A 12,274-nucleotide genomic window follows, 5' to 3' on the forward strand; every position below is an offset into this window, starting at 1 on the left:
ATCCACTGCATACGTATCTCATCTGAATATGAGAATCAGAGTCTTCGTAGCTCGGCTGACCTATGGGTTGGGGGGATGTGTGCTCGCTAAGACATCGCGTCTTATGCCTACGTATCTCATCTGGAATGAGAATCAGAGCAAGCCGTAGTTCGGCTAACTACGGGGTTATGGATTGGGTTTTGGACGAACGACGTTACTACGCAATCTACCGGATACTCGACCTTTGGAGACTTACTCGCCTGTAGTAGAAGGAGTAAACGTGTTGCTTTGGGTTTTAGGGTTTGGGATGCTCGAGGGCAAAAAGGCAGTCCTTGACGAAGGAACCGCGCTACCTGTAGGGATATGAATACAAAACACAAAACATGTATCTCAAAGTAAAATGCCACCAAGGGGCTCAAACATTGCCTCCTATCGAGGTCTTCCAGCTAAGAAAGCGATAAAGTATGAGAAAGGGAAAAAATTACCACACGGATAAAGATCCGATGCTATAGCAGTTAAAGGGGCAAGAAACCCTGAAATGTCTCCAGCTAAACACCATCAAAGAAAGTGAGTCAGTACAGGTAATCGGAATGAAACCTCTAGGGGTATCCCACAAATAAAGTGGGAAACCACGCAAGTTATCCCTGCAAAAGTCATGTGCCTTCACAAAAACTCAACAAAAGGGTTAGTGAAACAAAATAGGGTAACCAAGAGTTGCCCTCAAATCAAAATGTAACCACATGAATCATGCCATTTCAATTCACAAAAAGCAATAAAGGGTAGGAGGCCTAAACCTCTTGTCAAACACATGCATCAAAAGGGTATCAAATTCACCCATAATACCTCATATATTTAGAGCATTCAAATTAAAGGCATAAAGATGATGGATATAGGGCAAACCTGATTGGAGAAGAAAAATCAAATGGCAGGGTTTGCTTGAGCTGAAAGTCTGTGAGTCAGAATGAACCTTTCAGAGTTGCCTGGAGGTTGCTGTAGAGTAGTTCCTAGGTTTCCTTCTCTCACTATCTTTTTCCTCGTGGTTTTATTCTAAGGAAACCTCAGAGTACTTTTGCTTCTCTCCCTTTTTCTCAAGTGAATCTCCCAGTGTAACTCCAAGTGTAACTCCAAGTGTGTTTTCCTCTACTGAAACTTCAGTATTTATAGACTAATTTCGTGGGTAATGGGCTTGGAATGAGGGAGACCCAAGTCCAAAATAATTTGTTATATTTTATTTATTTATTTTAATTATTTAATTAATTAATTAATTAATTAATTAATTAATTAAATTTTTTTTTTTTTTTTTTCGTTTTTGTTTTTTTTTTTTTTTCGTTTTCGTTTTTTTTTTTTTTTTTTTTTTTTTTTTTAGGAAAAATGAAGGGTAAATTTTGGGGTATTACAAGCATCTGAAGGAAGTTGAGATTGTGTGCTCTGCACCTTCTGGACCTTCACTAGAAGATATTGTCAAACAAATGGATGCAAATAATCTCCAGTTTCAACAACAAGTAGATTCTACTTTAAAGACTTTGCAAACACAGATTGGGCAGCTTGTCACTTTGGTGAATGCCATGCAGCAAGCTCAAGGATCAAACCAACAACCCTTGGAAGAACATTCTGTTTTTCAAATGCATTTGATTTCTAAAATTGTTGATGATACTTGTAGTGATTTGTTTTCATCTGATTTTCCTTCATTGTTTGGTTCTGATGATGTTTATTCTTGTGATATTTGTACTGAAACTAAAATTTGCTCTGTTTGTGCTGAAACTGAGGCTGCCTTGCAAGTTGATATTCTTGCTGCAGATGAGGTTGCAAATAAAGTTGTTCATGTAGATAAAGCTCTTGACATCCCGGCTGCCCCAAATACTCCTTCTATTGAGCAGCCACCTTCCCTCGAGCTGAAGCAACTTCCTGAAAATATGAAATATGCTTATTTAGAGATGAATGAAAAACTACCGAATATAATTTCTTCTAACCTTGATTTCGATCAAGAAAATAAGCCTTTGCAGGTTTTAAGGAAGCATAAAAAGGCATTTGGTTGGACATTGGCTGACATTCCAGATCAGATCACCTTCACGTGTCCATTTGACACTTTTAGTTTTAGAAGATTCTTTGATGCTGGAATAAAAGGCGAAGATACTAATAAAAATTTCAAGTTCAATGGACATTACCCAAAGCTATTCCATGACAGTCCCACTTTGGAAGAAGAAAATGTAGAATATATCTCTTTGGGAAAGGCTGCTTATGTGATCACCTATCCTCCTTGACTACTCGGGTGTGTTCTTTCCTCTCTCTTCTCTCTCTTATTTTATGTTTGTTTCTTTCATTGAGGACAATGCATCTTTTAAGTGTGTGGTGTGGGGGGGGGGGGGGGGGAATACTTCTTTTTCTTTGTTTTTGTTCTTTGTTTTGTTTTGTTTTTGTTTTCTTTTTAAAAAAAAAATTGCATTTTTGTTGAAAGTTTTAGTCTATAGAATAATTCGAGGTCGAGTTTGCGAAGACTTGGGAAAAATTCACAAGATCGGTATTGTTTTAACACCGTAAGTCTCCTGTATATGGAAATTGAGTTGAATTTTTATTATGCTTTAGTCTTACATTCTCATCCTCTGACAGCTCTTGAGTAGTTTATTTCAGCAGTCAGCACCATCTCACACACACTCTACGCAGGGAAGCCGATGAATATAAGTGAGTGTTCTGAAAAAAAAAAAGAAAAAAAAAAAGGAATCCACCTTCTAAGTTTGGTGACCCTCACCCGGTCACTTAACCCAACGGATGTAGAACCTTCAAAAAAATTGAAAATAAGACTCTTTTGTAGTTGGTTCAGCGGTTTCTGGTGCTGAACTTGGTAGGGCGGATTACGGTCCGATCCCCCGCAACTACAACTGAATGAGCAAAGGGTTATGCCACGTAGGTACTAGATTCCCGTGTAAAAAGGATCAGAGCCACTAACCGGTCGCCTTGCTATGGATGTGTGGAGATAACGGGCTTAATGTGATTGCGCCTGAATGAAAAAGAGCAAAAAGAAGGATGAGTAAGTTTGGCTTTAACATAATAACATGATTCGAGTTGATTTGTGTATTCAGGAGGTTTATGACTGTACAATTCTGGATTAGTGTTCCTATGATATCCTTAGTGTGCAAGATTAGTACCTATCGATGCAAACTTAACCGAAGAAGACTTGTAGCCTAGGATGAGCAACTAAAGATGTGTTTGTGTTGTGTTTGTTTTATTTTAAATTTTGCTCGGAGTGCAAAAGTTCATGTGTGGGGGAATTTGATCAGTGTATTTTGATTCACATTCTTCTATATTTATACTTATGCATTTCCACGTTTTAGTCTGGTTATTTTTCCCTTTTAACGTGTTTTTATAATTTATCTTATTTTTACACTTATATGTTTTTGGCAGTTTATTTTCAGCATTAGTAGCTTTCGCGAGAAAAATTATATCTTGAGCTAGGAGTATCGGATTGAGACGTGCTACCAGTCGATGAAAAGCTAAGAAAAAGATCTATAACTTTCACGAAGAAGTCAGAAGCTGATTCGGCCTGTAACAGGGCCAGAAAATTCGTTGAAGTTGCAGCATTAATTTTATTTAAGTTTTGGGTCATTAGTTTTGGGCTTGGGTTATGTTTTCGATCCAGTTGGGTTGTAAACCAAATTCCTTGTTTTCCATATACCTAGCAGCCGCATAACATGGGGATGATCACTATTCACGAAATACTTGAAAGCTTTGGCAAGAATTTTCATGAAGAACTAATCGATCCAAACAATTTGTTGTATTCGGGTTCCGATACCTTGAGATTTTTGTAATTCTTATTTAGGTTTTTTATTCCTTTCAATATTAATATATGTATTTTGTTTGCTTAATCCGATTTACATATGCTATACTGATTTAATCAGAATGATTGTGTGATCCTAACTATAATCACGATTTCGTTTGCTTAATTCGTTATCGAGTCCGTTTAATTCATGTTTGCTTAATTCATGAAACTTAATCCCGTTTGCTTAATTCGGATAATAGGAACATACAACTTATATTATCAATTGCGCTTGTCAGTTGATATTATAATAGAATAGGAATAGTTAATCTGCGGTTGGAATTACGATAGTCGATGAGAGGCAAAGACCGAATCAGTAAATTGTTGCTACAGCTTATTTCAATAATCACTTATTTTAATCTATTTTTTTATTGAATCCTAAACCAACCAAAACTCCATTAATCGTTACTATCATTGTTTAATTCATTCAAGAATCCTTGTGAGAACGATAATCCGAGTCAATTTGTCGTTAAACTACATTTTTGAAAAACTAATCGTTTATGATCCGCGCGCGACAGCGGATCAAAATTGTCGCCGTTGCCGGGGATTCTTGTCGAATTAGCCAATAGTTTAGTTTTAAGTATTGTGTGTTTTGTTGTTCTGCAATTTCCTGTTATTTTTCAGAATTTTTCTACAGTTTCGCGTTCGGGGTTGCGTCTAGAGTCAGAAAAAACCGGTTTTTGGAAAATTTGTGTTTGATTGTATAAGTTTTTTTGCCTACTGGAAGCAGAAAAATCGTGCGATCAATACTCCCTTACGTCAAATTTTCCAAATTCCTTGTTTTTCGATTTTTAATTAATTTTTTATTGTTTTCATAGAGACGAAAAAATCCAAAAAATATCTCAAAATTTTTATTTCACGTCATTAGATTAAGTTTGAATATTCTGATGTTTCGGTTCCTTTTGAATTGAAATCTGGTTTAATACACTTGTTTCCAAGGTTTAGTGGTCTTGCAGGTGAGGATCCGCATGAGCATCTGAGGAAGTTGAGGTTGTGTGCTCTGCACCTTCTGGACCTTCACTAGAAGATATTGTCAAACAAATGGCTGCAAATAATCTCCAGTTTCAACAACAAGTAGATTCTACTTTAAAGACTTTGCAAACACAGATTGGGCAGCTTGTCACTTTGGTGAATGCCATGCAGCAAGCTCAAGGATCAAACCAACAACCCTTGGAAGAACATTCTGTTTTTCAAATGCATTTGATTTCTAAAATTGTTGATGATACTTGTAGTGATTTGTTTTCATCTGATTTTCCTTCATTGTTTGGTTCTGATGATGTTTATTCTTGTGATATTTGTACTGAAACTAAAATTTGCTCTGTTTGTGCTAAAATTGAGGCTGCCTTGCAAGTTGATATTCTTGCTGCAGATGAGGTTGCAAATAAAGTTGTTCATGTAGATAAAGCTCTTGACATCCCGGCTGCCCCAAATACTCCTTCTATTGAGCAGCCACCTTCCCTCGAGCTGAAGCAACTTCCTGAAAATATGAAATATGCTTATTTAGAGATGAATGAAAAACTACCGAATATAATTTCTTCTAACCTTGATTTCGATCAAGAAAATAAGCCTTTGCAGGTTTTAAGGAAGCATAAAAAGGCATTTGGTTGGACATTGGCTGACATTCCAGATCAGATCACCTTCACGTGTCCATTTGACATTTTTAGGTTTAGAAGATTCTTTGATGCTGGAATAAAAGGCGAAGATACTAATAAAAATTTCAAGTTCAATGGACATTACCCAAAGCTATTCCATGACAGTCCCACTTTGGAAGAAGAAAATGTAGAATATATCTCTTTGGGAAAGGCTGCTTATGTGATCACCTATCCTCCTTGACTACTCGGGTGTGTTCTTTCCTCTCTCTTCTCTCTCTTATTTTATGTTTGTTTCTTTCATTGAGGACAATGCATATTTTAAGTGTGGGGGAGGGAATACTTTATTTTCTTTGTTTTTGTTCTTTGTTTTGTTTTGTTTTTGTTTTCTTTCTATAAAAAAATTGCATTTTTGTTGAAAGTTTTAGGCTATAGAATAATTTGAGGTCGAGTTTGCGGAGACTTGGGAAAAATTCACAAGATCGGTATTGTTTTAACACCGTAAGTCTCCTGTATATGGAAATTGAGTTGAATTTTTATTATGTTTTAGCCTTACATTCTCATCCTCTGACAGCTCTTGAGTAGTTTATTTCAGCAGTTAGCACCATCTCACACACACTCTACACAGGGAAGCCGATGAATATAAGTGAGTGTTCCGGAAAAAAAAGAGAAAAAAATAAAGGAATCCACCTTCTAAGTTTGGTGACCCTCACCCGGTCAGTTAACCCAACAGATGTAGAACCTTCAAAAAAATTGAAAATAAGACTCTTTTGTAGTTGGTTCAACGATTTCTGGTGCTGAACTTGGTATGGCGGATTACGGTCTGATCCCCCGCAACTACAACTGAATGAGCAAAGGGTTATGCCGCGTAGGTACTAGAATCCCGTGTAAAAAGGATCAGAGCCACTAACCGGTCGCCTTGCTATGGATGTGTGGAGATAACGGGCTTAATGTGATTGCGCCTGAATGAAAAAGTGCAAAAAGAAGGATGAGTAAGTTAGGCTTTAACATAATAACATGATTCGAGTTGATTTGTGTATTCAGGAGGTTTATGACTGCACAATTGTGGATTAGTGTTCCTACGATATCCTTAGTGTGCAAGATTAGTACCTATCGATGCAAACTTAACCGAAGAAGACTTGTAGCCTAGGATGAGCAACTAAAGATGTGTTTGTGTTTTGTTTGTTTTATTTTAAATTTTGCTCGGAGTGCAAAAGTTCAAGTGTGGGGGAATTTGATCAGTGCATTTTGATTCACATTCTTCTATATTTATACTTATGCATTTCCATGTTTTAGTTTTGTTATTTTTCCCTTTTAACGTGTTTTTATAATTTATCTTATTTTTACACTTATTTGTTTTTCGCAGTTTATTTTCAGCATTATTAGCTTTCGCGAGAAAAATCATATCTTGAGCTAGGAGTATCAGACTGAGACATGCTACCAGTCGATGGAAAGCTAAGAAAAAGATCTACAACTTTCACGAAGAAGTTAGAAGCTGATTCGGCCTGTAACAGGGCCACAAAATTCGTTGAAGTTGCAGCATTAGTTTTATTTAAGTTTTGGGTCATTAGTTTTGGGCTTGGGTTATGTTTTCGATCCAGTTGGGTTGTAAACCAAATTCCTTGTTTTCCATATACCTAGCAGCCGCATAACATGGGGATGATCACTATTCTTGAAATACTTGAAAGCTTTGGCAAGAATTCTCATGAAGAACTAATCGATCCAAACAATTTGCTGTATTCGGGTTCCGATACCTTCAGATTTTAGTAATTCTTATTCAGGTTTTTTATTCCTTTCAATATTAATATATGTATTTTGTTTTCTTAATCCGATTTACATATGATATATTGATTTAATCCGATTGATTGTGTGATCCTAACTATTATCACGATTTCATTTGCTTAATTCGTTATCGAGTCCATTTAATTCATGTTTGCTTAATTCATGAAACTTAATCTCATTTGCTTAATTCGGATAATAGGAACATACAACTTATACTATCAATTGCGCTTGTCAGTTGATATTATAATCGAATAGGAATAGTTAATCTGCGGTTGCAATTACGATAGTCGATGAGAGGCAAAGACCGAATCAGTAAATTGTTGCTACAGCTTATTTCAATAATCACTTATTTTAATCTATTTTTATTGAAACATAAACCAACCAAAACTACATTAATCGTTACTATCACTGGTTAATTCATTCAAGAATCCTTGTGAGAACGATAATCCGAGTCAATTTGTCGTTAAACTACATTTTTGAAAAACTACTCGTTTTTGATCCGCGCGCGACAGCGGATCAAAATTGTCGTCGTTGCCGGGGATTCTTGTCGAATTAGCCAATAGTTTCGTTTTAAGTATTGTGTGTTTTGTTGTTCTGCAATTTGCTGTTATTTTTCCGAATTTTTCTACAGTTTCGCATTCAGGGTTGCGTATAGAGTCAGAAAAAACCGGTTTTTGGAAAATTTATGTTTGATTGTATAAGTTTTTTGACCTACTGGAAGCAGAAAAATCGTGCGATCAATACTCCCTTACGTCAAATTTGCCAAATTCCTTGTTTTTCGATTTTTAATTAAATTTTTACTGTTTTCATAGAGTCGAAAAAATCAAAAAAATATCTCAATTTTTATTTCACGTCATTATATTAAGTTTGGTGCTTTTGTATTTTTCTGAATTTATTTTAATCGTTTTTCTTCTTTCTATTTGTTTTTGTCTATTTCGGACATAGTTGGTATTTTTATGTTTTTTTTTATTACATGGATGATCAAAGAACATTAAGGCAGTTTGCTGCTCCTGATATTAATTATAATGACTTTTGCATTGAATATTCTGATGTTTCGGTTCCTTTTGAATTGAAATCTAGTTTAATACACTTGTTTTCAAGGTTTAGTGGTCTTGCAGGTGAGGATCCGCATGAGCATCTGAAGGAAGTTGAGGTTCTGTGCTCTGCACCTTCTGGACCTTCACTAGAAGATATTGTCAAACAAATGGCTGCAAATAATCTCCAGTTTCAACAACAAGTAGATTCTACTTTAAAGACTTTGCAAACACAGATTGGGCAGCTTGTCACTTTGGTGAATGCCATGCAGCAAACCAACAACCCTTGGAAGAACATTTTGTTTTTCAAATACATTTGATTTCTGAAATTGTTGATGATACTTGTAGTGATTTGTTTGCATCTGATTTTCCATCATTGTCTGGTTTTGATGATGTTTATTCTTGTGATATTTGTACTGAAACTAAAATTTGCTCTATTTGTGCTGAAATTGAGGTTGCCTTGCAAGTTGATCTTCTTACTGCAGATGAGGTTGCAAATAAAGTTGTTCATGTAGATAAAGCTCTTGATTGCGCCTGAATGAAAAAGAGCAAAAAGAAGGATGAGTAAGTTAGGCTTTAACATAATAACATGATTCGAGTTGATTTGTGTATTCAGGAGGTTTATGACTGCACAATTGTGGATTAGTGTTCCTACGATATCCTTAGTGTGCAAGATTAGTACCTATCGATGCAAACTTAACCGAAGAAGACTTGTAGCCTAGAATGAGCAACTAAAGATGTGTTTGTGTTTTGTTTGTTTTATTTTAAATTTTGCTCGGAGTGTAAAAGTTCAAGTGTGGGGGAATTTGATCAGTGCATTTTGATTCACATTCTTCTATATTTATACTTATGCATTTCCATGTTTTAGTTTGGTTATTTTTCCCTTTTAACGTGTTTTTATAATTTATCTTATTTTACACTTATTTGTTTTTCGCAATTTATTTTCAGCATTAGCAGCTTTCGCGAGAAAAATCATATCTTGAGCTAGGAGTATCAGATTGAGACGTGCTACCAGTCGATGGAAAGTTAAGAAAAAGATCTACAACTTTCACGAAGAAGTCAGAAGCTGATTCGGCCTGTAACAGGGCCAGAAAATTCGTTGAAGTTGCAGCATTTGTTTTATTTAAGTTTTGGGTCATTAGTTTTGGGCTTGGGTTATGTTTTCGATCCAGTTGGGTTGTAAACCAAATTCCTTGTTTTCCATATACCTAGCAGCCGCATAACATGGGGATGATCACTATTCACGAAATACTTGAAAGCTTTGGCAAGACTTCTCATGAAGAACTAATCGATCCAAAGAATTTGTTGTATTCGGGTTCCGATACCTTGAGATTTTAGTAATTCTTATTCAGGTTTTTTATTCCTTTGAATATTAATATATGAAATTTGTTTGCTTAATCCGATTTACATATGTTATATTGATTTAATCCGATTGATTGTGTGATCCTAACTATAGTCACGATTTCGTTTGCTTAATTCGTTATCGAGTCCGTTTAATTCATGTTTGCTTAATTCATGAAACTTAATCCCGTTTGCTTAATTCAGATAATAGGAACATACAACTTATACTATCAATTGCGCTTGTCAGTTGATATTATAATCGAATAGGAATAGTTAATCTGCGGTTGGAATTACGATAGTCGATGATAGGCATAGACCGAATCAGTAAATTGTTGCTACAGCTTAATTCAATAATCACTTATTTTAACCTATTTTTTTTATTGAATCCTAAACCAACCAAAACTCCATTAATCGTTACTATCATTGGTTAATTCATTCAAGAATCCTTGTGAGAACGATAATCCGAGTCAATTTGTCGTTAAACTACATTTTTGAAAAACTACTCGTTGTTTATCCGCGCGACAGCGGATCAATGTGCAATCTTGAAGTCTCTGCAAAGAGCTTCCACCATATTATTATTCAAGTTCCATCCATTGTCAGTAATGATCTTACTTGGCACACCATAACGGCATATGATATGATTCTTGATAATCCTCACAACCATTTTCTTGGTCACATTCGCATATGATGCTGCTTCAACCCATTTTGTGAAGTAGTCAATTGTCACTAAGATGAAACGATGTCCATTCGAAGCTTTAGGCTCAATCATGCTAATCAATTTCAATTCCCCACATGGAGAAAGGCCATGGGGAAGAGATAACATTCAATAGTGTCGGAGGAACATGAATCTTATCAGCATATATTTGACACTTGTGGCATTTCTTCACAAACTTGCAACAGTCAGATTCCATTGTCAGCCAATAGTAACCTGTTTGCAACATCTTCTTCGTTATTGCATGTCCATTGGAATGAGTACCAAAGGAACCTTCATGCACTTCAGTCATCAACAAGTCTGCTTCGTGTCTATCCACGCATCTGAGCAGAACCATGTCGAAGTTTCTCTTGTATAGTATATCACCATTCAAGTAGAAATTGCTGGCTAATCTTCTCAAAGTATTCTTATCTTTCAAAGATGCCCCAGACGGGTAAATCTGACTTTGAAGGAAACATTTGATGTCGTAATACCATGGCTTCTCGTCTTTGATTTCTTCAACAGCAGACACATGAGCTGGCCTATCAAGACGCATCACGGAAAAATTGGGAACCTCGTTCCAATATTTCACTACAATCATTGATGGCAATGTTGCAAGAGCGTTTGCCATCCGGTTTTCATCTCGAGGGATATGATGAAACTCAACTTTTGTAAAGAAAGTTGAAATCCTCCTCACATAATCTCTATATGGTATCAAATCGGGTTGATTCGTCTCCCATTCACCTTTGATTTGATTCACAACCAAAGCTGAATCTCCAAAGACATCTAAATACTTGATTCTGAGATCAATGGCCTCTTCGAGCCCCATAATGCAGGCTTCATACTCAGCCATATTATTCGTACACTTGAAAGTCAATCTAGCTGTAAACGGGAAATGCGTGCCTTGAGGAGTAATAATCACCGCCCCAATGCCATTTCCATATTGATTAACAGCTCCATCAAATACCATGCCCCAACAGGAACCAGGTTCTGGCCCTTCTTCAAGCAATGGTTCATCACAATCTTTCATTTTCAAGTACAAGATCTCTTCGTCAGAAAATCATACTGCACTGACTGGTAATCTTCAATTGGTTGGTGAGCCAAATGGTCAACCAAGATACTACCTTTGATCGCTTTCTGAGATCGGTATTCAATATTATACTTTGATAACAACATCTGCCAACGGGTAATCCTCCCAATTAAAGCAGGCTTCTCAAATATATACTTGATTGGATCCATTTTGGATATCAACTAAGTGGTATGATTTAACATATATTGACGCAGACGCTTAGCAGCCCAAGCCAATGCGCAACAAGTCTTCTCAAGCATAGAGTATCGAGTCTCACAGTCGGTGAATTTCTTACTGAGGTAGTAAATTGCAAATTATTTCTTTCCAGACTCATCTTGCTGACCTAGAACATAACCCATACTGTCTTCAAGCACAGTCAAATACATGATCAATGGTCTTCCTTCAACAGGTGGAAACAAAATCGGAGGTTCAAGCAAATATTCCTTGATGTTGTCAAATGCTTTCTGGCAGTCTTCGATCCAATCACAAGATTGATCTTTTCGAAGAAGCTTGAATATAGGCGCACATGTGGCAGTCATGTGTGAAATGAATCTTGAGATATAGTTCAAGCAGCCGAGAAAACCTATGACTTTCTTCTCATTTTAGGGCGCAGGCATCTCTTGTATTGTTTTGACCTTGGCAGGATCAACTTCAATACCCTTCTCGCTGACAATAAAGCCCAACAACTTACCAGAACAAACACTAAAAGTACACTTATTGGGATTCAGGCAGAGTTTATACTTCCTCAAATGCTGGAATAGCTTCAACAAATTCTCAATATGTTCCTCTTCATCAATTGATTTAGCAATCATGTCATCAACATTAACTTCAATCTCTTTATGCATCATATCATGAAAAAGAGTAGTCATTGCTCTTTGGTAAGTTGCATCAGCATTCTTTAAACCGAAAGGCATCACTCTATAACAGAATATTCCCCAAGGTGTAATGAACATGGTCTTCTCCATATCTTCAGGTGCC

Source organism: Lathyrus oleraceus, chromosome 3 (assembly GCF_024323335.1).
Source record: "Lathyrus oleraceus cultivar Zhongwan6 chromosome 3, CAAS_Psat_ZW6_1.0, whole genome shotgun sequence".
Lineage (NCBI taxonomy): Eukaryota > Viridiplantae > Streptophyta > Magnoliopsida > Fabales > Fabaceae > Lathyrus > Lathyrus oleraceus.